Below are 25177 nucleotides of genomic sequence, written 5' to 3'. Positions count from 1 at the left end.
GGATGAAAATTCCCATGCTCTGTTTCTGCCTTGGGCTGATTATTATTATTTTTTTATGTTTCAACTAAAAGGATTTAGTCACTTCAGGAAATAAGATTGAGGAAAAAACATGTTTTACCCCTGTTGGGCAAAAAAACTAACCATAAGAAAAGAAAAGAAAGCCTTACATGAATTTTGCTGAGCAGCTCCTGGGTCTCTTTTCTTCAGAGTTTGAAATTTGGAAGGTAGAATTTCTGTTGTAATTTAGCAATTCCTGTGAAAAACCACCCAGCTTTTTGCCTAGTCACAAGTCTTTGAAAATTCTCATTTGCATATGTTTAGCACAGAATCCCCAGAATTTGGCAGCTGAACCCACCACAGACTCCTCTGAAGATGCTTTTTGTAATGGGCAAGCTCCAACCCAGGACTGACAGGGCTGAGCCAGACTTTTTTTTTTTTTTCCCAGCTGCTGCTGCTGCTGCTCCCAGATGCTGCAGGCGATTGTGGCATCAGGCACAGGAACTAAGAGCAGGCAGCACTCTGTCCTGGGCTCCAAATGCAGGCAAAACAAGGGGAAAAGGGGAAAAAAGCAGCCTAATGGAAGCAGAGAGGAGAACTAGTCCTTGGGGAGAGAAAGAGAAGAATGGACCAAGAGAAGAGATTGACTATGCAAAAAGATCACAGAGAAGAGGCATGGGAACACCAAGAAGCTGGGTTTGGAGGTGAAGGAAAGACCTGGAAATGCAGGGAATGGTTGCAATGAGAGGATGAGATACAGACATGAGAGACTCAGTGTGGACACAGTAGGGTCAAGAGGGCAGAGATGGAGAGGAGAAGAGGCAGAAAGGTCAGGAATCACAGGGTGGCATGACTTTTCAAAGCAGCTCAGAGCAGGAGAATCATCCTGTATGAGAAAAGACAAAACTGACCAACTGGGTCAGTGCTTCATACTCCCTCAGTTGTGGTTCACTGAAGTAACAATTTAGCACTCTAATACATTCACCTAATTTACCTCACTTTACCAGACCATGTGTTTGAGCCCAAAAGCTGGATCTGAAATTTCCACCTCTGCAATTGACCTGCATCAACAGAAGATGATATGATAGAATTTCCCTTAAAGAAAATAAATTACACACAGAAAACTACACTAAGAGAATAGTTAAACGGACATGTTGAAGGAACAAGTTAAAGACACTCAATTTACTAAGTGTCAGAATGGCTCAGGGGTGAAATTGAGGGTATGGTGCTTATTGGTGCTGCTTTGCTACAGCTTTTGTCTATATTGGGTAGAGTTTTGTACTGCCCTTGAGGATCACTTTTGCATTTTTCCATCACTGACCTGCAGCTAATAGCTGGGATTAGAGACAGATGGTCCAAAGAGACCATTTTGCAGCAGAACCTCATTTATGATGCTGTACAATGAGTAAATGGAGATTGTAATACAGCTTAGATATGGGAAACTCATGTAGTACAGTGCCATGAAACATATATTGGCCATTACATGGGTAGTGAATAAAATTAAGTGTTGAGATAAAAAAAACCCCAGGTATTTAAAGCAAAAACTAATGGCTATTTTAAAGAACATCAATAGGGAATTAACCTCATTAAAGGAAAACCACTTTTACAGAGTTCTCATGCTCCAAGCATCTGCAGGCAGGAGTCCCACCACAAATAAAGATCTTTTACCACCAAATCACTCGTAATTGAGCTGTCTCACTCATCTTTGCCAGTGGAAAGGCACCGCTCATGCAGTTTCTTACATCCGATATTTCCAGGTCATCTAACTTGCGAGTAGCCAAAGAAGAGAAAAGCTACCTTTAATAGTCAGTCATATTTACTAATCTGTGAGTCTTTATCTTAACCTGCCTGATGGCAACTGTTACTTCAACTTGAGAGTGAAGGTGCATTATGCTTTTGTAATCACCATAAAGAATAAGAGATAAAGGAGAAATAATAATTTGTTACAGAAAAATAGATGGATGAGGAACACAATAAGACAACTGCAAGCTTTGTGTTTCTATTACTTCATTTTTTTCAGGAGATGATGACTAGCAGGAATCTGAAGAGATCAGGAATCTTATAATTACACTGTGCGCACCTACAAGATCTCCCCCACAGACATTTAAGTGAGGTTACTCTTGTTCCTGAGTAGCTATTTTTCTAGTCTCCTAACTGTTTTAAATAAGCCTCACGTCAAGCCAAAAAGCAACTTTTTCCTAAGCATGTCCATCAAAGTTTTCTGAAGGACTAGGATCTAAACTAGCAGAGAAGCTGAGTAACTCCTGTGATTGGCTGAATGTGGAAATCCTGATGCACAGCACAGGTTAGCTAAGTACAGGGACATGCAAGCCACCGGTCTGCAAATTCAGTGGTGCAAGAAAGGAGTTGCACTTGCTGCAGGGGACAAATTGCCCTTGAAGGACACAACATCTGTAAAAGCAGAGAAGTATAAAATACAAAATGTTTGTACTTTGTCACTGTTTGCTCTAGTGCTAGCTTCAACTGGTCTGTCGCTGTGCATAGCAGTAGGTAATGTTAATCAGCTAAAACTTTGAACAGTTCATACATTGTTTGAGCTAAGAATGGCTGGTCACTAAAAGCAATGCTATACTGTAATCACATCGTGTGCATTAATAGACTCATCCTTGAAGATTGCTGCCGTGCCTTTAGTTAATACTTACTTATATTTCAAGGTTTGCTTAACAGAACAGTGAAAAAAGAAAACTAAAAAATTAAAAAAAAACCCCAAAAAAGTATAAAGAATCATAGAAGACATTATGAAAATAGCAATGGCAATTTTAATGATAATCTAATAGGAAAGAACACTGCACCTATATTTTTACTCTATGTGATGTATGATGCCATGATGTATGAGTTGTTTTTTTAGGAATGGCAACCATGCACTGTTTCTTTTCCTTGCTTCAGCTGTTGGCACATACATTTCTGTGCTAACGTGATAGTGTTCTTTGAATGAGATAAAAAGGAAGGGCAACATAGCCACAGGCCACTCTGCAGCAAACAGAATCAATTACCCCCAAACAACAATTTAATTGATCAACTTCAAATACAGAAAATCTGCTGAGTCCAGTCAAGTTCAGTTTCAAAACTGGGTACCTAAAACTCACACAAAATGTATAACAAGCCAGGTAAATACAAAAGCATTAATCAGCCCAAGAAGCAATCACCTATATGAATGTTCAGGCTTAGTAGCATATCTACCACAATTATAGTGCTCAGATATCATGTTAACATTCAGATAACACAACATACACTGTGCCCAACATCTTTTAAATATTACCAACTACTGTTTGTTGCTCCCTTCACAACATACCTCCTAGATCTAGCAATGACGGATCTTGCTGTACATACTTCCAGATGTATTTTTTGCTCACCAACACAAGACGCCATACATTTGCTCTGGCCAGCACAAAAAATCCCAGTTCTTAGTGGCATAATGTTGATTTATTCCAGTTGAGACTCTTAGTCTTTGCACCTGTCCACAAGCTTTTAATTTCATAAGACACTAAGGAAAGAAAATACTCTCTTTATGCACAAGGCAACAGTGTCCTGGTGCACATCAGACTCTCAGTATTCAGTAAAAACTCTCCAATTACTGGACAGATTTTCAAGACAAGAACTTTCTATTCCCCTTGCCTTGAAAGCATACTGGGCACAAGCACAAATGTTTGTCTCTTAAATAGCTATATTCCATACATTTATCTAAAGCCAGAAACCAAGTAGCTAACCTATTATAGAAAGACATATATGCACAAGATGCAAATCAGTTTGTTAAACAACAGTTATTGGGCTTTACTGATGTTTTTGGGTTTTGTATGTTGTTTCCCTTCAAAATATCTTCCCTCTAGATTTGCAGTCATGTTATCAAGTGTAGCAGATTACTTGGCAGGCTCCTGAGGCAATAAGCAGGTAGCAGTGCCTTTTCTTTAAAGGAGTCATGATACATACACCGATATAAGAGTGATTTTTACTTAATGAGGATAAAATGTGTAAATAAAAGCGTGAAAACTCTGATGCCATAATGAAAACATGAATAAAAGCATTTGGATTTTCATCCTTTAAAAAGAAATACTTGTAAATCATTTCATTTAACAAAATTCCCAACTTTGCAATGCATGTAGCTCCCCCCACCCCATGGCCCCTTCAAAGAAAATAAATCATTACAGAAGTGGAAACATTAATCTGTTGTTTTCTGGCACTTTTACTAAGAGGAATGTTTGAGCCGTGAACTTATGACAAGTTTTAACTATGAAATGATGAAAAGCTGACACTTCCACAAAGCTTCAGCAACAGAGAAATACTCTACATCAGGTGGCAGTGCTTAAAATTGCTGCTGTTGCCTTCCTTTACACGTGGCATGGTTCATGACTCTAGTCATGGATATCAAGTGTCCTGCGGATCCCTAAGGGCTTATCTCCTTCACCTGGAAGCTTGAAATTATGGGGCATGGTACTGGATCACATAGATATTTCTCTTTCAGTCCCATTTGTTTTCATTTATGACATTAAAAATGGTTAATTCTTGAGCAGTTATTCCATGTCCCAGATCCTCTTAGAAGGAACAGGCCAAAGTCAAGCTTATTGAGCTATACCCCAACCAGAATCCCCATGGTTTTATAGATTTAAGTAGCTTAACATTATTTCAGTGTGCCACACTGTCACAAAGGGGCATTATAAGTGTTAAGGTTGTCAGTCTGCTGAGCTATCAAAGATTCATGTAGAAATGTATGAACATCTTTCATATAAAGCTAATCAAATTTGAAATTACTGACATGTCACCTTGAGGAGGAATTTGATTTATTATTTGCAAAGTAATCCAGAAAACAGCAAGATGCACAGCTATAAGAATTACTGTTACACTGACTTTGTGATATCACATTAGTTTGGTTGTTGCTTTTGTGCTTTCACAAGAGCAACAATGACAATAAACAAAACTTTCTGTGTGCCATTAAGTTGCACAACTGTGAAATGCATCTGCTCAGACGTAATAGCTCAGATTCAGAACTGCACAAGACTTGTTTCCTATTAATTAATGATACATAATGGAAGGCATGAAATTGCGTGCAGCCATTTTTCTTCTTTGTAATGTTTCAATTCTTCATGGGGAAAGTTGCCAAAAGTCATTTTAGGTCTATGACCTCCCTTGCTTGTTTCCCCCCACGAGGCAGCAGAGCCTGATCCAGTGGGATCACATTTTAAATGTCATGCAAATAGCATGCAAATTTTTAAATGGTATGCAGTTTAAGTGCATACATAATTTGTAGCATATTTACTTATTTGGGTTCATAAATCACAGCGCCTGCAAACATGAACCAGGCATGCAACTGCCTATATGCTTCTCATGCACAAATGCACACGCAGCCCATCTCAAAATCTGCTTTCCTCCAACTTTATCTTAAAGATGAAGTCAAGTGAAGTGTCTGATGTAAAAGACAAGGTAGAAACCCACTCAAAAACCCCACGCATATAGCTAACTGCACAACAATGTTTAATGAGTCAGTACGGTAACTTAGGATGCAGCACTCATAGACACCATTGATAAAAGTTAATGGAAGTAAGGATTTCTTTTTATCACTGATATTTGCTCCCTGCTGTCATGTATAGTTCTGCACGTATATGAATGCATGTTTATGGCACAACTTGTGTAAGAATTCTGCATTTGAGATCAGCTATCCTGCTAAGTAAATGACTATGTGTATAAACAAATCTGTTCACTACCTTCAAATATTTTTATTTGTCATATAATTATATCATATATATATCCTCACAGATGTATAAAATATATTCTTAGGAAAATTGCCACAGAATGTTGTTGCTTATATTAAGTAAATGGTATATTTGTGTACTATACTCCATGCTTATATACACAAAGCATATTTGTATACATATAGAACTGCCAAATATTTCACTTCTGTTACTATACAAACAGGTTGATATTACTGAAAAAAACACATCCCTCTACTAACTCTCCTAAGTGTTTTTGAGACTGGGTTACCAACATACCTTTCAGAAAATGTGTTTTTATACTGATAAGGCTACAGCACACTAGCACTAAGGACACTATCCAGCTAGGCAGGCTTGCAGCTAAGAACAGAGCTTTTATCAATCCAATTAAATCAAGACTTATTCAAGCTGTAGCCTTCACTGCTGTCATTAGCTGCTATCTCACAATGCCAAATGCTCCACCTGAATTCCTACCTGGATGTAACCTGCCATTTCCCCACGGTGTCTCATTTTGGGTATTGTCAACTAAATTTCTGGGACAGGTTACCAAACGTTTCCTTCCCTGGATGCTGAATGTGAGCTCAGATGCATGGTGTTTCTTTTTGTCTTCCATCAGCAAACCCAGCAGCAGGGACCAGAAGTGCCAGGATGGACCAATAACATGAACTGGAGAAGTGTGCAGGAGAAGGTAAAATGAAACTGTGAAGAACTGGCTTTCTACCATATTCCAAGTTTTTTTCTTATCCCCAGTGTGGGCCTTGCTAATCCATAAAAAGAGACAAAAAGTGCACTTATGGGTGGCTTTGAAGACACTTGCTTCAAACTGCATTGATAAGATCAAGGGGAAACTTAGATTCTGAGACTGTGGGAATTTTCAAAATGCAATTTAAATAACTAGAAGAGTAACAAGGGATGTGCAATGAATTTCAAATTATTAGCATTAACAACTTTCTTTTTTTTTTTAGACAGGTTCTCTCTGGCAAATAAAGCCGTTAAGTGATTTCAATAGCATCAATATTATACACAAAAATGTAATATCATTAATAACAATGAAAAAGAAAAGAATTCTCACGGGACATATAAAAACCACATGCAACAAGGTATACCCTCACTCTCCTAATTCAGTCTGAGTCATTTAATTTCATGTTTTTAAAATGTATTAAGAGGTTTGCTTTTTCTTTTTTTTCTCCCCTCCCTTTTAAGAAGCATTCCTAACACTGGTACAAAAGTAGAAAGCAATATGTTAGCACAGATGACTTTGTCTACCAGTTATTGGAGGGAAGGATAGCCCCTGATGCCTAAACTGAAGCTGACCAATAGATCAAACCCTTGGGGTCTTAAATTTAGATTTCATAAGCTTAATATCTTGCCTGATTTATGATTTGTCTCCTTAAACAAAGAAGGTTGTACTTAACAACTTTACTTTTGTGTGGGTAACTGTTGATCTGAAAATGGCACATAAAATGCATTTACATTAGCACTGCTAATAGGCCCATAATGATTCTTTATTATGTTTCAGTGAAAGGCAACTGAGTGACAGGTAACTGATTTTGTAGATCAAATAACTTTCTGCCACCCCCACACAACTCCCAGCTGCCGCACACTTTATATGCCAATACAAATACAGTTGTAAAGCAGACAAATACATTACAACTACATTATTACATGAGACACAACATGGGGTGTTGGAAGAATTTGAAAGCTGTTGAATGCTGTGACTGGGAATTACAAGGACACAAAATCAAAAAGGGCTAAAGGGGTTTCAGTGCAAAACTACTATGATCCTCCCTCTGTCACTTTTTAACATAAGACCTCAGAAGTAATTTTACTCAGGTAACACCTGCTTGGTTGTGTTGTGTTTTGTTTTGTTTTTCTTCGGGCGGCTGGAGAAGCCGGGAGCACGCTTTCACTCTAGGTAAAACAGGTATTTAAAGCAAAGCATTTCAGTATGAAGACAGATGTGCAGAACTCCTGGTACGGAGGGCTGGTGGTAGTCACACCGGGCAGCTGTGGTGCGTGCTCGTCTGAAACGCTGCAAAAGCCTCCCGTGTGCCAAATTTTATTTTTATGTCCAACACCGTGAGTAAATAACGATAAGACATCAGAGCCTGTCTGATAATCCTTGACAACAACCTTATCCCTGTCATCGTGGCCACAGGAGAAACTGGCACGTACTCAGCCCTGACCCATCGAGCCTTTTATCTGCGTGTGTACTCTCCACGGACTGAGCAAATAAAGGCCAACCGGTAATTTACACATGAATCAACTTTCTCGGCAGAGCAGGCACTAGAGGCATCCCTTTTCTCTGCGAGGAGAGGAAAAGCATCCAGGTCTGAGCTTGTCTCCCCAGAAATCACGCGAGCCAAAGAGCAATGCATCAGGAAACGGTGGGTCGGCAGTGGGTTGCTCTTCTGGATGCCCGATAAAAAATGGCAACCACAAAGAAGCAGATGAATATTGAGCTTGAAACAGGACTGACAGTAGCAGCCAGCCCTTTGTCCTATTCAAAACAGGTAATGTCATACAAACCGAGGTGGTGATACAATCCTGACAGAAGATTATACAAGATACCTGAGCGGGTATCTGTAAGGAATTCAGCCTACATTTTAATAAGGTGAGAATCTCACAGTGCCTCAGCTCTCATTTTCACTTGCCTGCAGCTGCCTTTTGAAAAGGTATGTGGATTGTCTTGGCCTTACCAGAGGCTGGCCATGGCATGCATTAGCCACCACTGATAAAATAATCTGTGAACTTCATTTGTGATGAAAATTTGCCTATAATTTCACAATCGTAAAGTCAGCTGTAAAGATAATTCAGTTCTTGCTCACAGCCTGTACCTTATCACAAAGATAAAGTTTTATTGTTCTGTAGGCACGGTTCATACTCCTTCCCCATGATTAAAAGAAGAGAATTCGGGTACAGTATAGCTCTGTGTAGAGCCAAGAGGTCAGAGGCACTCTGTAGTTCAAGCCACTGCAAGCATCATACTGCTATAAAACAAGGCAGATGTTTTATTGCTAGATTTAGCATTTTTTTATGAGTCTGGTTTTGAAAACATAAGTTTTAACACATTGCAATATCCACTCTGCTGCTGCTGCAAGTTTTCTCTGTAGTCCTCAAAATGGGAAGGAGGAAGGAAACTGGCATCAGTGAAAAATCTGAATTAAATGTCAGAAGCCAGGTCAGCCAGCACTGCACAGGTTTCTTTCTTAGCATCAGCAGATAAGTCCTCTCCACTTCAGTCCTCCCTAAGGAAACTCAAACAAGGCTTTTTGGAGGCAGCAGCTCCTGCTTGCAGCTGATGAAGTATTTCAGCGAGGCAGATTTTCCTTTCCTGGGCTCTTTCCATCCTGCCACTGATCTTGCTTCTCTAAGCCCCATCCATCACTCTCTTGTCCCCACTTCTGCCACTTGTGCTAACATTTGCTCTGAAGGGCCAGGACAGATTAGAAAGGTGGGGGTGAAACTGCCATCACTGTCTCTCCTTAAGGCAGCTTTTAATAACTGCAGGCACTAAACAAACAGAAAATAAAGTACAAGTATTTAAAATCAAAAAAAAACCCCAAAGAAAAAAGAAAAAGAAACAAGACTAGTGTCACTGATACCATGTCTTGGTCTTCTCTAAACTGAAATACAACATAAAACCCGATCTTTTCATTCTTTATATCCCAGGTAAATTTTATAGAATCATAGAATGGTAGGGGTTAGAAGGGACCTTTAGAGATCATCTAGTCCAACCCCCCTGCAGAAGCAGGGTCACCTAGATCAGGTTGCAAATCAGGTCGCAAAAAAATTCCTGCTCTTTAAAATGTCACCTTTTTATTTGGGTTACATCCAGTCTGTCTTTTGTTTAAGCTCTTTCAAAACACATTCATTAGTGAGAATGCATATACTATGTGTCTTTTCTTCCTAAAATACACAAGGACAAAGATACAGTTAAAGAAATCAATTTTGTGTTGCCAAAAGAATTTTATGAGAGTGGCAGCCATATATACCTGATAGACAAAACAGACCTACCAAATCTGATTGTTTTTGTATTTACATTGCAATATGCAGCTTTAAAACAATTGATATAGGTGGGACATGCATTCATTTAAATTTAATAGCAATACAGCAAACAACAGATCTGAGTTTATTAGTGTGGTGTGTTTTCTGTGAGCAGGGTTTGACTGGATGCCAGTGATTTTTGAACTATGTAGTGATGCCAATTAGCTCTAAGAAATAAACTGATACTTCTCTCTAGTGTCATACTAACTGCTACAGTATGAATTATGCTGCTGATAAAGATGTTGCTATGAGCCAAAACATAACTACAAAGACTTAATCAACTTGCAGCATTTACATAATCATAATGAGAAATTCAGCTTTGAAAAAGTTACATTTATGTTGCTAAACGTCTATCTGTAACGGACATTGAAAACAAAGGTAAAAATCCAATACAAAACACGGAGTGTTTTTCTTTGACACGAAGTCTCATGCTCTCTCTCTGTTTTCTAGGACTAATGCTTGGGTCATGTTGGCTGTTGTTCTTGGGCAGATTCTGTGTAACATCCCTAAAACCATTCTCACCTGATGTCTTTAAGGCCAGTGTTGCTGCTCAAGCTCACCATGGTTACCACATCGCCTTTTCCTGAGGTCCTGCCAAAGAACTCCTGTCCTGCAGATACTCCCCCTTAAATGTCACCATAAAGACCTTTTTTTCCATCTTTTACTTGACCATGCATTCTTCCCTTTGCATCCTTTGCTAGCTCTGCTTTCTTCATCATGTCTAACCACAGGAAGTTGCTTTCACTTTCAGAGCCCACAGGCTCCATCTATGCTGTTAAATTAAACGTAACCAAATGTGACACCAAATGGCCAGTGCCTGTCCTCCCTAAACTCAACTCTGCCTAACCCCAAAACAAGGGGATCACATCCAGCTGCCTCTGGGGAAAAGCCCCAGGGAAATTCTCACTCCAGAACCATGCCTGGAGATCATCTCTTGGCAGGGGCAAAGCTGTGCCAGGAACTAAGGTGCATGAAAGCTGAGCCAGCTGCATTCCAGTGCTCAAGACTATTCTGTTAATTTACTAACACAGACATACATGACCATCATTCCTGCTGCGTAAGTGACCCATCTCATTTCAAATCTACTCCTGCCTCTGGTAAGCTCATTACACACTCCTCCAAGGACTCTTTTCAATCTTTTTCATAAACTTTTGCAGACCTACTTGATTATTTCCATCACGTTCTTCAAAAAAGCCCTCCTTTGCGAAAACGATTGCAGAGAATCAGAGTAATTAGGCTGCTTGTCCTTTTGACAACTGCTACCTCAGCATGTAATGGGGTTTTGACTGTATCTGTCCATTACTTCTTTTTTATGTATTATATTTCAAAATGTGGTGAGACTTTGCTCAGTGCCTACCATAACCTGCCTCTAAGTCTTACTGCCAAGCTCTCTTGAAGCATAACTTGGATCCCACTGGTATTGCTTCTGCCTGTTGAGTCATCTGTGGTTTTAACGTGTCCAGGAAGGTCTCTCCATAGAGAAACTGATCCTGGGCTGTGAGAACAGGGCTGGCTGCCATGTCACGCAGAATTAGTGTGGAAGGGAGCTGACAAAGTAAGGTCACATCTAAGCACAGTGAGCTGTCTCAAGATGGAAAGAGCAGACTCATGGGACACACTCTGTGACAGTGCGTAGGGAACTAGTTCTACTGCCAAATATGTTAAGAGGACCACACCAAGGGTAGGGCAGATCCAGTATATGTACCACTGCCAAGGTGGACCAGGCATCACAAAGCTCTGCCAGTGGTTTCTCTTAACAGGGTCAGCTGAAAACTGTTGGAAAAACATGGTTGTCAGGTTTCCACCATCAACACATTGCTGTTCATGGTGGAAACCTGTTTTTGTGGTTCACACCCTTTGACAATCCTGGAAAAAAATCCCTTTTGCAGGCACTTGCAGAAGCTCCGAACCTGTCTCCAGCAAAGACAGACAACAAAAACAAAAAGAATGTTGGTATTTTGTGTTTACAACCAGGAAAGATTAAGTCCTGACCATACCTCCTGCCATGCAGGCCCAAGAGGCCAAAGTCAGTGCAAGGTGTTTGTTGTTCCTCTCCCAGCACACATCCATGTGGGTTTATCTTTCCACTCTTTGAATGCATGCTCTTGCTCTGCCTTCACTTGTCTTGACTGGTTTCAGAGAAGTGTCTTTTCTCCTTTTGCAGAAAAGCAGGGCTTGCCTCAGGGAGGCTGGGTCCCTGGTGGGAACACAGTGGTCCCTCACAGTTCTGCCATACAAAACAGATACCTTCTCTGCAAACCTCTGTAAACCTGATTCAATTGATAATCTTGGACTACTGAATACAGCAATGTCTTAGCTCATTTTCTATATCCCTCCTTTAGCTTTATTAAGTTTCTCTTGTAGCTAGAAGATGGGCAACCTTTCTCACAGTTTATCTGTAGTGAAGCAAACATCTCTTGACTCTACAGAGGTGCTAAAACACAAGTATTAATTCCCATGTAGAATACACTAAAGTAATAGTCTGATTACAAGCAATGTACTCTTCTCTTTAAGACCAATTAAAAGTCAGCAACAGCCTGATTTACCCTTTTTGCAAGGGAATCACACCAAGAATTTCAAGATGCAACGGTAATGAGATGGCACCTGAATTAACATCATTAAAAAATAGGGCAGGTGAGTGCTGACTGTGAGACTCAGCAACTTCTCTCATCATACAGTCCCAGTTAAAAATACATTTAGATGTAAAAGTAAGAACATCTGTACAGATTACCTGACTTCTGAACAGGTCTGGGAAAAGCCAGAGGACCTTGCCACCACCCTGCTCAGAGCTCCCAAGTCAGGGATGTGCAGCATGTCCCACAGGCAAAACTCAACTTGTGGATCAACCCTGTTAACGCTCATCAGTCTAACCCTAAAGACACAGACAGACAGAAGTTTCTCTGAGCTATCTTCTGAGGTTGAATAAGCCTGGTTACATCAGTGAGAAACTTACTTGTCATAGAAGACTGTTTCAACATTTAGATTTAAATATCATCTCTTCTACTCTTAGCTGGCTACAGTCTGCTTTAGCAGCTGCTGAAGGAATTTATATTTAGACAGTTTGCAAACCAGACGGAAAAAAGGACAGGACTGGGAAGAAACAATAAAGTAGATTGAAATTCATAATTTGGGTGGGCTAATCCAAACATTTAATATCCTAAGTCACACTGTGTCCCCTATAAGGAGTAACATGAGGTAGGATCTGCATCAATAAAGTGTGGGAGACCTTTAGCACAAGGGTGCTGATAAATTTGCTGATAAAGAATTCTTTTGTTTCTTTGATTGAATTCCGTCAATAATTTCATTTTTTCATTCACCTTTTCTACTCTGCCTTTCCAGCTGATCTGAGCCTCAGGGCAGTCATATGTATCTATCTATACGTACATACATTTTCCTCCCCCCTCCAAGGCTGACACAAAGGCCTACCATGATTTGGATGGTGTAAGGTGCCCCCATGCCATTGCAGTTTCCATGACCTGCTCATGGTCGTTTCTGCAGTCTACACCAACCCTCCTTCCGTCTGCTGAGTCAAAGTGCTGAGCCACATGGGATCCTACACGACAATGTTACTTCAATTTATGAGAAGTAGTGGAGCTGCAAACATACAAGATGGCCAACTGCAGTTGGTGGCTGTCCTGGGGAAAAAGGCTGCAGAAATGGTGTATGCAAACACTGTGTTGGAGAAGAGATGTACTTTCACATGTCAGGAGTAACACGGTCATCATGTAGAAATACTTGCAGATGTGCCAAGCCGGATATGTTTCTCTTTTTAATAAGGATTACCGATCTATTTAAAGAACATGTCTCTGGCTAGGTATTTAAACGAATGATTTAGAACTTTATTGGGATTCATGGAATTTGATTAAGTGCATTTTCCTGTCACTCAGCTACGCATTTTTATTAATCTGTGCCCTAACACAAAGAATAAATGTGAAATAGGGATTTGCTCAACTTTTACCCAGTAAAAGTGTTCAAATTTGTGTCTCTCACATGCATCATCTGTATAGACGGCAGACAAATTACGTAAAACAAAAACACTTAATGTTAGTTTAACTGTTAATAACATACAGTAGGGGAACATGACTTAAATCTCTATGTTAAATATTGTTTTAAGGGAGACAAAGTTATTTTTAGGACAAAAGCAGCTACAGGTTTAGTTATAAGTAGTTTAAAGTGCAAAACATTTGCATCTGATTTGATTTAGATGTTAGCTGAAAACATTTCATTAAAAGAAAAAAAAAATCTCTGTTTGTAAGACTCACTGTAAAAACAGTCATGTCTGTTTCCGTATCAGGGTGCACTCCAGGCTGCAAATAAAGTTACTGCACTTTCTTTACTATTCCCTGCAACTTTTAAATTTTTTAAACACAGAGTACATTTTATTAAAATGAAATTTAGGAGCAAAGAGATTTGAAATAACTGCATTTAAGGCACTACTTAGTATTACTCGTTTGACACTGAAGGTTTTATTTTGGTACACAGAATGTAAAACCATTTCCTCAAGATATTTTGTGTTCAGCATAAAATATTAAAAATGTCTCATTTCCAAGGGATCTGGTGGGAGTTCATGACAGATGTGTTATATCTTTTTTTTTTTTTAAATTTTTTTCCCAGCATTATTGTGTCTAATTAGCCCCGATGATTTACCCATGACAGTATGAACTTCTTGAGAGGAAAGGAAAAGTGGAGCATAATCTTTAGAGCAAAGAACAAACATGTTTTTGGGTAGATGGGAGGAAGGGAAAGAACCAACTCGAGGTGGTTTGTAACAAATGCCCATGAGTAGCCCTGGGAGTTTTCACTTATTTATGCACTGCCATATGATCCTTCTTTTTGCCTTCAGCGCTACAAATCAGCCTTGGTGCAAGAGGCTCTCCAGGCGCTGGCTCAGCAATCCCGTTGCTGCTCCTTATCTGTCTGCGGACTAGTTACAGAGCACCAACTGCTATGGTTGAACTAAAGGTGATGCCAAGAGATGCTACAGATGAGGGGAGGCACCGCTGAACATCCCTTTAAAGTGAACGCCTTCTCTGGGCCACCACCTTGAGATTACAGGAGACTCCAGGAACTGAAACGTGAACCACCCCTAAAAATGTTTACTTTTGCTGGCAGGGCTTCTCCTCCATTTGGGCCATATGTAAAAACACCTTGTCAGAAGTTACTCAGAAGACACGGAGGTTATCAAAAGAGGGTTGTAGCCATGGCCAGTGGGACCTGCCAAGGAGACCACAGCAGTGAGGTAGCCACTGGAGAAGCCAAGCGCACCAATGCTGGCACCGGCAAGGGAATGTGAAAATAATTTGAATTGAAGATGGAGAAAATGCAGAAAGTTAAGATCTTTAAAGTTTCAATTAAAACATTGCTGGTGTTTTTTTCACCTGCCTGTAGCCCCATATGGAAAGGTCAGCCCTTTCAGTGAACAAACACCTCCGTCGCCTCCAGTGTAGCTGTTATCTGCCTCAACAAGGCGAGACATTTGGCACAGCCTAAAGCTGGGGCATGAACCCTGGCTAAGCTTAAGACATTTATCTGACAGCATCAGCTGACACTCCACAAACACATTTGCTCTCCATGACCCCAGAGCATTCGTGATTAATCAAAAATGTATCTTGGATCTTGAGAACAAGCTACAAGCAGGCACACAAAAAAAGAATATGCTCTCGATCTCGCTTATCAACTCCAGAGGTATATTGAATTTAGAAATAGCAAATAGAATAAAATGATCAATATGTTCTCACTTGTCCATGGAAGAGCAAACTTTATCCCTCTAGCAACAAACATTGATCATGTAAATGTTTTGGAGCTGCTTTCAAGTAAAGAAAGCAAAAGCCCTGGGATTTTTGGGGAGGGGTATTAGGTGGGAAAGTCGCCGGTGTACATGTGCCAGCATTTGGTTGGAAAATATGCAAACGGCATTGAAAGCCGTGGAGTGCAGCAGCAACGCACCTGAACCACCTCCACCACTGCGGCTGTTTCCACCAGTACATATTGCTAACATCCAGTTTGGGAAACGCTGTGCCAAGTGATCTTAATAAAACATTATAGAGGGGACTTTAAAACTTAATGAAGGCACATAATCTGCTTCAGAGAAAACTCCCTGCCTTAATTTAAATGAGACACAGTTATAACATATCCCCTATGCACTGTTTACAATTTATAATTTATGTCTCAGTTCAAATACACTACTTTCTGCAGTCATCTGCTAAGTGATATGATTAGCATTTGAATATTGTAATATTCTGCTTCTCGATACTCAGAGTAATATGATGCAGTGCATTTGTATTTTAATACTTTTTTTTAAATTCACTAATAAGCATACCAAGCTCTAATTAGCTGCAAAGAAAGAAATCACATGCCCCACCCAGTCCAATTTAAAAAGGGTTTTATCTCTGTAAAAAACGCTCTACCATTTCACTTATTAAATCCCACTCTTTTCTGGTTACCTACTGCTCAGGCTACAAGTTGTTTGTGCTCATACAGCACTATCACTCTACTATAGCAAAACTACTGTATGTGCTCTGGTCCCTGTTGGCACGGCAAACAAACTTTCATTGCATGTGCTCTCTATAAAACGGTGATACTAATTAGAAGATATAAACTCATGCTGAGACGTGATATGAATTGGTTTTATGTATCTACTAAGCTCACAGCAGTATTAGATTTATACTGTTGATGCCCTCAACTAATAATCAACTAGAAACTTACAATTTTTTGAATCTGTAGAAAAACAAAAGTGATGGTGCCTCACTAATGCAATTTGCAGAACCTCAGTAATCCACAGTCCACTAACCTCTGTGTTCATAACCAGTGTACAGAAAAAAAACAGTCTCTTTTTTTGGCAAAGACTGAGAAGCAGAATGGTGTCATGAAAACTCATGCCAGTGTTACCTATAGTGTCCACACATCACTTTTTGATGGGCAGACCTCAAAGGGTGTGGCAGCAGATGAGCAAGAATCACCCTGCTTTAAGATGGAGCACCCTGAGGTGCAGAGCCCATGTCCCTGCAGTCTGGAAGTGGTGGTTGGCACATGATGATCAATCATGCAACACTGACTGCTACCGTTAAAAACATCATGCTATGTTAACTCTGAAAAGAAGCCACAGGAGGGATCTGCTCACCTGCAAGGACTAGGAAGTTACTCAGGGATCCCAACTTCAAACTGACGTAAGACATTACATGTACGTAGGTTCATAGAGGCCCCACTCACGCTCTTGCAACGTGAGCTGTGGGCACTGGACATCACAGCTGCTTATTTTGACATCCATGGTGAAAATGAGCAGAAAATCTGACTGTTCCATATCAAGAAGTATTTTCACTAGTGCTAATGCGCCTTAAATACCTTGTTCCACAGATGAGTGGCCTGGCACCTGCTGCATGAGAAATAGCCAATTACTGCTCAGTGTCTCTAATTTTCTGATTCAATTAGCATGCTTCAGAGCTTTCCAGTTTAATTGCAAACTACTTCACAGTTAGCTCTCTGATTAATCATTGCCCATCTGCAAGCCATCGCAAAACTTGGTGGAACAAATCTGTGTACTTTGGAATGCTGGGAGCTTAGCAAATCAAACTTGTTTTGGTATATAAAGCTTTAATTTTGTTTGCCCTTTTCAGCTGCACTTGTAAGAAGCTCTGTACTGATTAAACAGGAAATCCAGACAATAATATGCTACATTATGCATATAATTACTGTAAATACAGGCAAGACTGTAGAAACGTCACTTAAGGTTAGGTGCGAACATGTATGGAGTAGGGGGTCAAAAAAACACATTTGGAATCAATTTTTCCTCCATTACAACAGAAAGGAGGAATTAGTGGTAGGGGGGAGGGTAGAAAGAGGTATGAGATGGTGATGCACTTCCAGCATCTGTGACTCTGGAGGTATTTTTGTAACACTATGCTGCTGAACCACCAGTGTATGCTATTTCTGATTTCCTTTTTAGACGAGCTGTTAACACCCCAAATCTCAAAAAGTTCAAAAAGTTGTACTCCAATGACTAAATGGCATACCTATAATTTTCTGTATGTTTCTTGACTTAAAGCAGAAGATTGACTGTTGGGTAGGATCATAGAACTGCCTAGCTGTTGTGGAGCTGCTACTTTTTCTGTATTTTACTATACTAACAACAGTAATATCCACCAAACTGACACAGCTTTTCTATTTTAGAACTATTTTATTCAGGTATTCATAAACTACTTGGAAGTCTGGAGGACTGGATTATCAACGTAACAGGGTACAGTGCAGCAGGAAATTAGTAATTATATTCAGAATTAAGTATTTTGCACCTACAAAAGTATAAACACAATCTTGGATTCAACAATTTGCTTAAATTCCCTGTAAGACTTCAGTATGCAGTGTGTTATTGAGGCATCAGTCCTGCAGAATGCTGTATGTCCCTGATTTGTGTTATACTTGATCCTGTGGCATCATGCTTCAAGTACTTTCCTTAACTGATGAACACTTTATGTTTTCCAAAACCCATCACTTACACAGAACATGCTCTCTCCATCATAATTTTAACAATTCCAGGTTAATAAGAGCAATACTATAATTTTAAATACAAAGTTGAATCAGCTCACTAACTTCTCCACTCATCAAGTAAGATTCAAACACTGCAAAACTGTGATAAGTCTGCTTGAATGATACCTAGCGACATTACTAGAAAGCAGTATTTCCTGAAACTTGGCAGAAACAAAATCATATTACTGACACAAGAAAGGGTAATTATCTAAAGCTATGTTATTGATTGTCAAGCTGGGATTTGGACTTTTTAAGATCTTGGATCCTGGAGAGGGTTTTAATTAAAATACAATCTGGTCATCACCAGTGGTGGTTTGTAGCTGTGGAGTGCTGCTTTGCTCAGCCAGGCCAGAGATGGCCAGTGTGTCTGACACGAGCACATGTCAGTGGCTTTCCCCAACCCCCTTCTGCCCACAGTGCTGGAACCGCAGCAGGATACAATGTCGTGGCTGCAAACACTACTTTGCTGCCCGTTTGGCCTGATGCAAAACCTTAACAAAAACGGTCAGAAATTAACACCAAAAGAGTGTTCGCAAGCACATTCAAATGCAGGCAACTACTGGTGCCACTAGACACACAAAAAAGGTCTCTGCAGGGCTTTATAACACTTTTACAAACCTCCCAACACTACTTTTCTATACCAGGTGAAGTATATATGTCGCCTTCCAGGAACAACCTGTGCAAATTTTCCATGAAGAAGAACACAGACATCGCAAACACAATGCAAAAGGGCTTTGATGCTGTGACATGCCAGTTCCCATTCAATATTTGTGTGTATGTAGACATACCTGTAGCACACTTGAGTAAGGAGGTTTTCTTCTGTAGTATCTACAATCAGATTACAGATTTAAGATACCTATTACAAACCATGTCAGAGAATATGCGGCTACTCTGGGAAAAAAAAGAACAGAGCTTTGCTTGTCTCTGAAAATTAAAATGTTTTAGGAGTTTTAATTGTTTGGGTTTTTAACTATTTAGTGTTTCTGAAGTCACTGTAGCCTGTATTATCTTTGCAACTGAACCACAAAGTTATCAAAATAATCTCCTCTATTATGACTGGTTCTACATGTGATCACAGAATGCAGAAAAGAAAGGCAAAAAATGTGATGTTTTAATATTTCCATGGAAACATCTCCTAAATCTGTATGGCACTGCTTAAAGTTTTAGCCCCACAATGCCCACTAAAGTCAAGGCAAGTTACACAGCTAAAGCTCCCAGAATTTACTTCATTTAGGGGTTATGTCCTCATCTCAGTGTGTGGGAACCTGTGTTTAGGGCCCTGTGGCCAGGATAGCCCTCCACTCCAGGATGCAAGACTGTGTTATTCCCATCACTTCCTCTGGCAGCTTACTTGTGTTTAAACCCAGTTCACAACTGCCTTCCCAGGGTGAGCTGATTTCCTGCTCTGGCCTCTTTTTCCTGAGTAAGAAGCCAAAGTGATATTAAAGTGCTTAATGCTTCCAACTCAGCTGTAGAAAAATCCTCTGAACAGAAACTTAAGCAACATCACCTCCTGGACTATCTCATGTGGAGGCTGAGCAAAGAGAGGTCAAAAGAAGTGAAGGGACATGGTGGTGAATCAGGTCCCCTGGGGCTGCCTGAGTTACAGCCAATCCTGGGAACCTTTGCTGGGGTGTGCAACTCCAATCTGCAAACCCACAGCTCTGATGCTCAGCCTCAGCCTCTGTTAGGAACATTTCCCAGCAAAAAAAAAGGAACTCTCCCAGCATTTCAGGTTACTTGTTCTGCAACACAGTGTGATCCTCTTAAAAAATAATTAACATACTTTGGAACCACTGCATTAAAAAAACTCACAATTACAAACCCCACACTTCTTCCACTTCACAGAGGCAGATTATGAAAACAAATGTAGCTGTTTCACTATTGTAGGGATGATGAACTTGCATTAGGTGCCAGAGTCAGTCCACAACACTGTTTTCAATATCAAACATCTCTACAAGCTTGCAGGGCTGCCTCCATCCCACTGGTGTCACCACCTCAAGGGGATTGTGGAAAGTGGAAAGTGAACAAGTGGGGAAAAACACGCTAGCATCGTTCCGGGGAAAAGGATCTTTGTTTCTATGTTTGCAGGATCCTGCTACAAGGGACACTATGTCAATTCACTGCTGGTTTCCACCCCCTATCATGAACCTGCTACAAAACTGTCCCTGTACTTACTGATCTTTCTTTTCCTTCCTGCTTCTTTCATGAAAGTGGCTTCCAACTACCAAGGATATTTTATTCTCCTCTGTTCTTTCTCTTTTAAACTTTTCCTATATTTAAGAAAATAATGTAATGTTGTTTTCTTTTTTTTAAAATTAAATACAGCTCCTGCAGTTTCTAAAACTAGGCCTTTTAAAAATAGGTTTTGGCAGATTTCTTGGTTCGTTTACTTTGCTTTCCTCAGGAAATGTCCCAAAAACTTTTCTCTGTTTTAAAATCTAAAACTTTACTTCCTTTTCCTCATTAAGAAAAGACTAAATCTAAAAGACTACATCGAAAATCCTAGGAGTAGAGAAGGCCTTTTGTCCCTTTTTCACTACCCTTGCCTGCACACATTCAGGGTGTCTCTGATGAGGAAGAAAGGTTTATTAGTTACTTCAAAAAGCTTCAAGTTATGAGGAAGAATGATTTTTATAAATGAAGACTTTATCTTCCCTTCTTCCTTTTTAAGAGACATTCTTGGAACATCTTTCATATGAGGAAAGGCTGCGGGAACTGGGGCTGTTTAGTCTGGAGAAGAGGAGTCTGAGGGGAGACCTTATTAACATATATAAATATCTAAAGGGTGGGTGTCAGGAGGCTGGGACATCTCTTTTTTTCTATAGTAGCCAGCAACAGGACAAGGGGTAATGGGATGAAGCTGGAACACAAAAAGTTCCACTTAAACATAAGAAAAAACTATTTCACTGTGAGGTGAGGGAGCCCTGGCACAGGCTGCCCAGAGGGGTTGTGGAGTCTCCTTCCTTGGAGGTCTTTAAGACCCGCCTGGACGTGTTCCTATGTGACCTGATCTAGGTGAACCTGATTCTGCAGGGGGGTTGGACTAGATGATCTCTAAAGGTCCCTTCCAACTCCTACCATTCTATGATTCTATGATTCATCTTCCTACTAAGTCCCTTAAAATTGACAGAACAGACACACATCAGCCCTTCTAGGGTGCAGAACAGGAGAACAAGGGAAGCTTTACTCTGAAACGTAGTTTTGGTATTGACTATAAAAGCAACAGAAACTGTGAAAAATATATGAAAAGTAAAATCTATTCCCATCAGGCAAAATAAGAAAGAGAATGTTCAAAAATCACCCTCATCGGTGAGGGGTCTCAGGGAAGGGATCGGCAGGCGACTGCCTGGCAGTTTTGCCTATCGCTGGACCACCACTGACAGCTTACACATCTCCCTGTCCTAAATAAGTGGCTCGAGCAATTTGGAGGATGTTAATTACCCACAAACTACGTGACTTGCAGAGTAACTACAGAGGTACATTGCCAATGACAAGACTCTTATTAACAAGTTTACTGAGAAATTTTAGACTTCATTAGCAGTTTTTCCCAAAAGGCACCGGTCTGTAGAGACTCTGGCAGGAGGCAATAACCTGCGCATTGCCAGACATCTGTAGTTAAAGTGAGGCGCCAATTACTGATCTCTCCTCTACCAGGTTTCTGCTCAGCTCCACACACAGCGTATTTTCTTGTATTTTGACCCAAGCAGAGCTCTGAAATTAGTCTGCTTTGTTCCTTGTTAAGTAGTAACCTTGTCAAGATCAAAGTAACAAAATAAGGAAAAAAATATAATCAGAAAATGTCCACAGATGACTTTGTAATAATAAAACACAAAGATAATCTCTCTTTTGCATTCCATCACAGGTACTGAGTTATAATTGCAGTGTTAGTATATACTTGTTAAATATTTATACAGCTCAGGTGAAAATATGTTTATTTTACTCGACAGCTTGCATACTACAGTACCTACTTTCAGAAGAAATGCTTGAGCTGCTGGTCCCCAGTGTAGAGAGAAAAAAAGAGGCTCAGAGCATTTTTAAAACAGGAACCAAAACGCATCCCTTTGCTTAGGTGTTTCATTTAACTGAGATTAAAAATTACTCTTCTAGCCAGTAATGTTTTGCCTGAACTGTGATAAACTCATCCAGTCTGTGCCTGGAGTATATTCTGCAACAGAGAACTAATTCATTTCACCAGGTATCACAGATAGGCATGATTTACAAAAGCAAGGAGAATACTTTCTTTAAAACAGAGTTATGCTAAGTAAGCAAAACCATAATACACATCTAATAAGGTGATGAATAAGAAGTGCAGAAACCAGGCACAACTGTCCTCACTGTGAGGACAGTCTGGGCCAAGGACGCTTGTGCAGGTTCAGGCTACTTATTGCTTGTAGTTCTGCCTTCCCACTCCATCCCTCTAAGGCAAAATAAATAGAAAAAAATCCAAAAATCACTCTACATTTGTCCAGAACTGGGACAATACTAAACATACGTGTTCATGTACTTGTATATAGTACTGTATTTTCTATTTTAGTAGCCACAGAGACATTAAACTTGTTTTAAACAGTTTAAATGAACCGTTTTGCATTAATATCAATGTAAACTCAGGATATTAAAATAAACTAGAAAATCAGCTGTTGTGTACATCCCAGAGGTGGTTTAATACATCCATCCACATATATATGTAGATGCTGATGAATATCCTGCTGCTTTGAAAACGACCCACTATGTTATTTCACCACAATTTGCATTGTTATAATAGGTTATTGACTGATTTTAGGTTTAAGGGACTAAGGTAGTATTCAGTAATGACTCTGTGCTACAAGTTTATTGCAAGTGCCCAAGGTTCATTCACCCCAAGCAATTCAGTCAATAACCAATTTTTATACTTCTATCTCCTTCAAAATTCCAAACCAATAATCCCTAGGTTTTTTTTTTTTTTAATTATTTCAGTATCAGACTAACATTTCCCATGGAAATCAATATGGGTGAGATCCATTAGCCAAAAAATCTGCAGCACTGCAATGCAAACATATTAAAAATATTGATCTTGCAGGCTACTGATGTTTTGATTGACTTTAATGTTTGTAAGCAGCAATAACAGAATTTCAATGACTGAAACAAACTTTTGATTAAAATTATAGATTTTTAAATTTTTTTATATTTTAGTGTTTCAAAGGGTACCACACGGTTTACTTGTTTGCTGAAAATGATCATAGTAGTAAATACTTATTCAGTTTCTCATTTGTAAATATTAAGGTCTGTCACTGGTTACACATTTTCAAATACACTTTCAATCACCTTGAGGTTTCAGTTCCACTACATCAGATGTATAACACTAGCATGGGCAGCACCATATGTATTTTTTGCAGCATTTTTCCCTTTTGGATCCTCACATCTTCTCCGTTCCTGTTACCAGCAGCAACAGGAATTTGGTCTCCCTCTTCTCTTTTTTATCACTATCCAATGAACTTCAGCTGATGTTTTCACAGCAGCTGGATGAGATTTTGCTAAAGCAATCTCCCTAATGAGGCTCCTTCCAAAATAAACATATCAGCCGAAATAAAGAGATCTCCACTCTGGGTCTTGCTGTCTTGGGTATGACTCTGCCTTTGCTGCCATACAGCCTGAATGTCACACCGCTTGGACCACATTTATATCACATGAGAGAAGTGGCTTCTCTGCTTCAGGGATGGCTGTGGGAATTGCACACAATGGGTTAAAAGTTTAGAAGTGTCAGTGCAGGCTTATCTCCTGTGCAGACCTTTGAGTGGAGGCTCAAAAGATTGGCATAAGAAGCAGCTGAGGGAGGAAGCCTTGCTTGGAGAGTTGGTCCTGTTTTGGCTATAAATGGTGGGATCAACCAGACAAACAGCTTCAAAACAGTTTCAGCAAGGCCACAGTGCCCACAGTGGGACCTTTGCCTAATTATCCATAAAATTAATATTAAAATTAACACCCCCGAGTGTGGTAATGAGCTAAAAGAAGAATATGCCAAATATATGACTATGTTTCTCAATTCTCCCCCAAATCCTGTTAAACATCACCTGGGAGGGGGGCAGAGAAGTTTAGGGTATAAAATTTTACAGGGAGAGGCAGACGGAGCTTTTTTTAAGCTTTGTTTTTGCGTCTCTTCTTGCTCTCAGCCGGACATAAGGGTAGAAAGAGGCAACAGACAGAAAGAGATTGAAGACCTGAGACAGTGGACAGGCTGCACTCCTCTTCCTCCACTTAGACATTGACTCTTTCTTAGAAAGAACTGTGCTTTTTTGCTCTGTGATGAAGAACCCCCAGGATAAGTATTGCTGCCAATTCTGTCATATATATTGGCGCTACTGCAGTAACTGTATTTATCAATGGCAATCTCGAATCTGTTGCATTTATTGCCCTAACAAATCACCTGTCTTTTCAACCTTATGAATTGTGGCTCAGAAACCAAATTCTAACCCTTGACTTTGCAAGGGTTTGATTTTGGAGCGTCTTTCTTTTGAAGAAAGGTTGCAGGACCTGGGGCTGTTCAGCCTGGAGAAGGGGATGCCACTGAGGTGGCACAAGTATTCAAATACAAGTATTTGAAAGGTGGATGTCAAGAGAACTGGGCAACACTTTTTTTCTGTAGTGTCCAGTGACAGGACAAGAGATAATGGACAAAAGCTGGAACACAAAAAGTTCCACTTAAGGAAAACTTTACTGGAAGGGTGAGGGAGCCCTGGCACAGGCTGCCCAGGGAGGGTGTAGAATCTCCTCTGGAGGTTTTCAAAACTCACCTGGATGCATTCCTATGTGACCTGAACTAGGTGGACCTGCTTCAGTAGGGAGGATGAACTAGATGTTATTTAGAGGTCCCTCTCAAACCCTACCATTCTGTGATTCTACGATTCTATGAT

The 25177-nt window shown here is 40.0% G+C and overlaps 1 protein-coding gene across 6 annotated transcripts in view; it reads right to left on the bottom strand.

Moving 5' to 3' along the window:
- Nucleotides 1-25177, bottom strand: part of ARB2A (ARB2 cotranscriptional regulator A) — a 276975-nt gene that overhangs the window by 18788 nt on the left and 233010 nt on the right. The window lies entirely within an intron of this gene.

This window comes from Colius striatus, chromosome Z (genome assembly GCF_028858725.1).
Source record: "Colius striatus isolate bColStr4 chromosome Z, bColStr4.1.hap1, whole genome shotgun sequence".
Lineage (NCBI taxonomy): Eukaryota > Metazoa > Chordata > Aves > Coliiformes > Coliidae > Colius > Colius striatus.
Note: the sequence above shows the minus strand (reverse complement) of the source record. Positions and strands in the feature narration are given on the sequence as shown.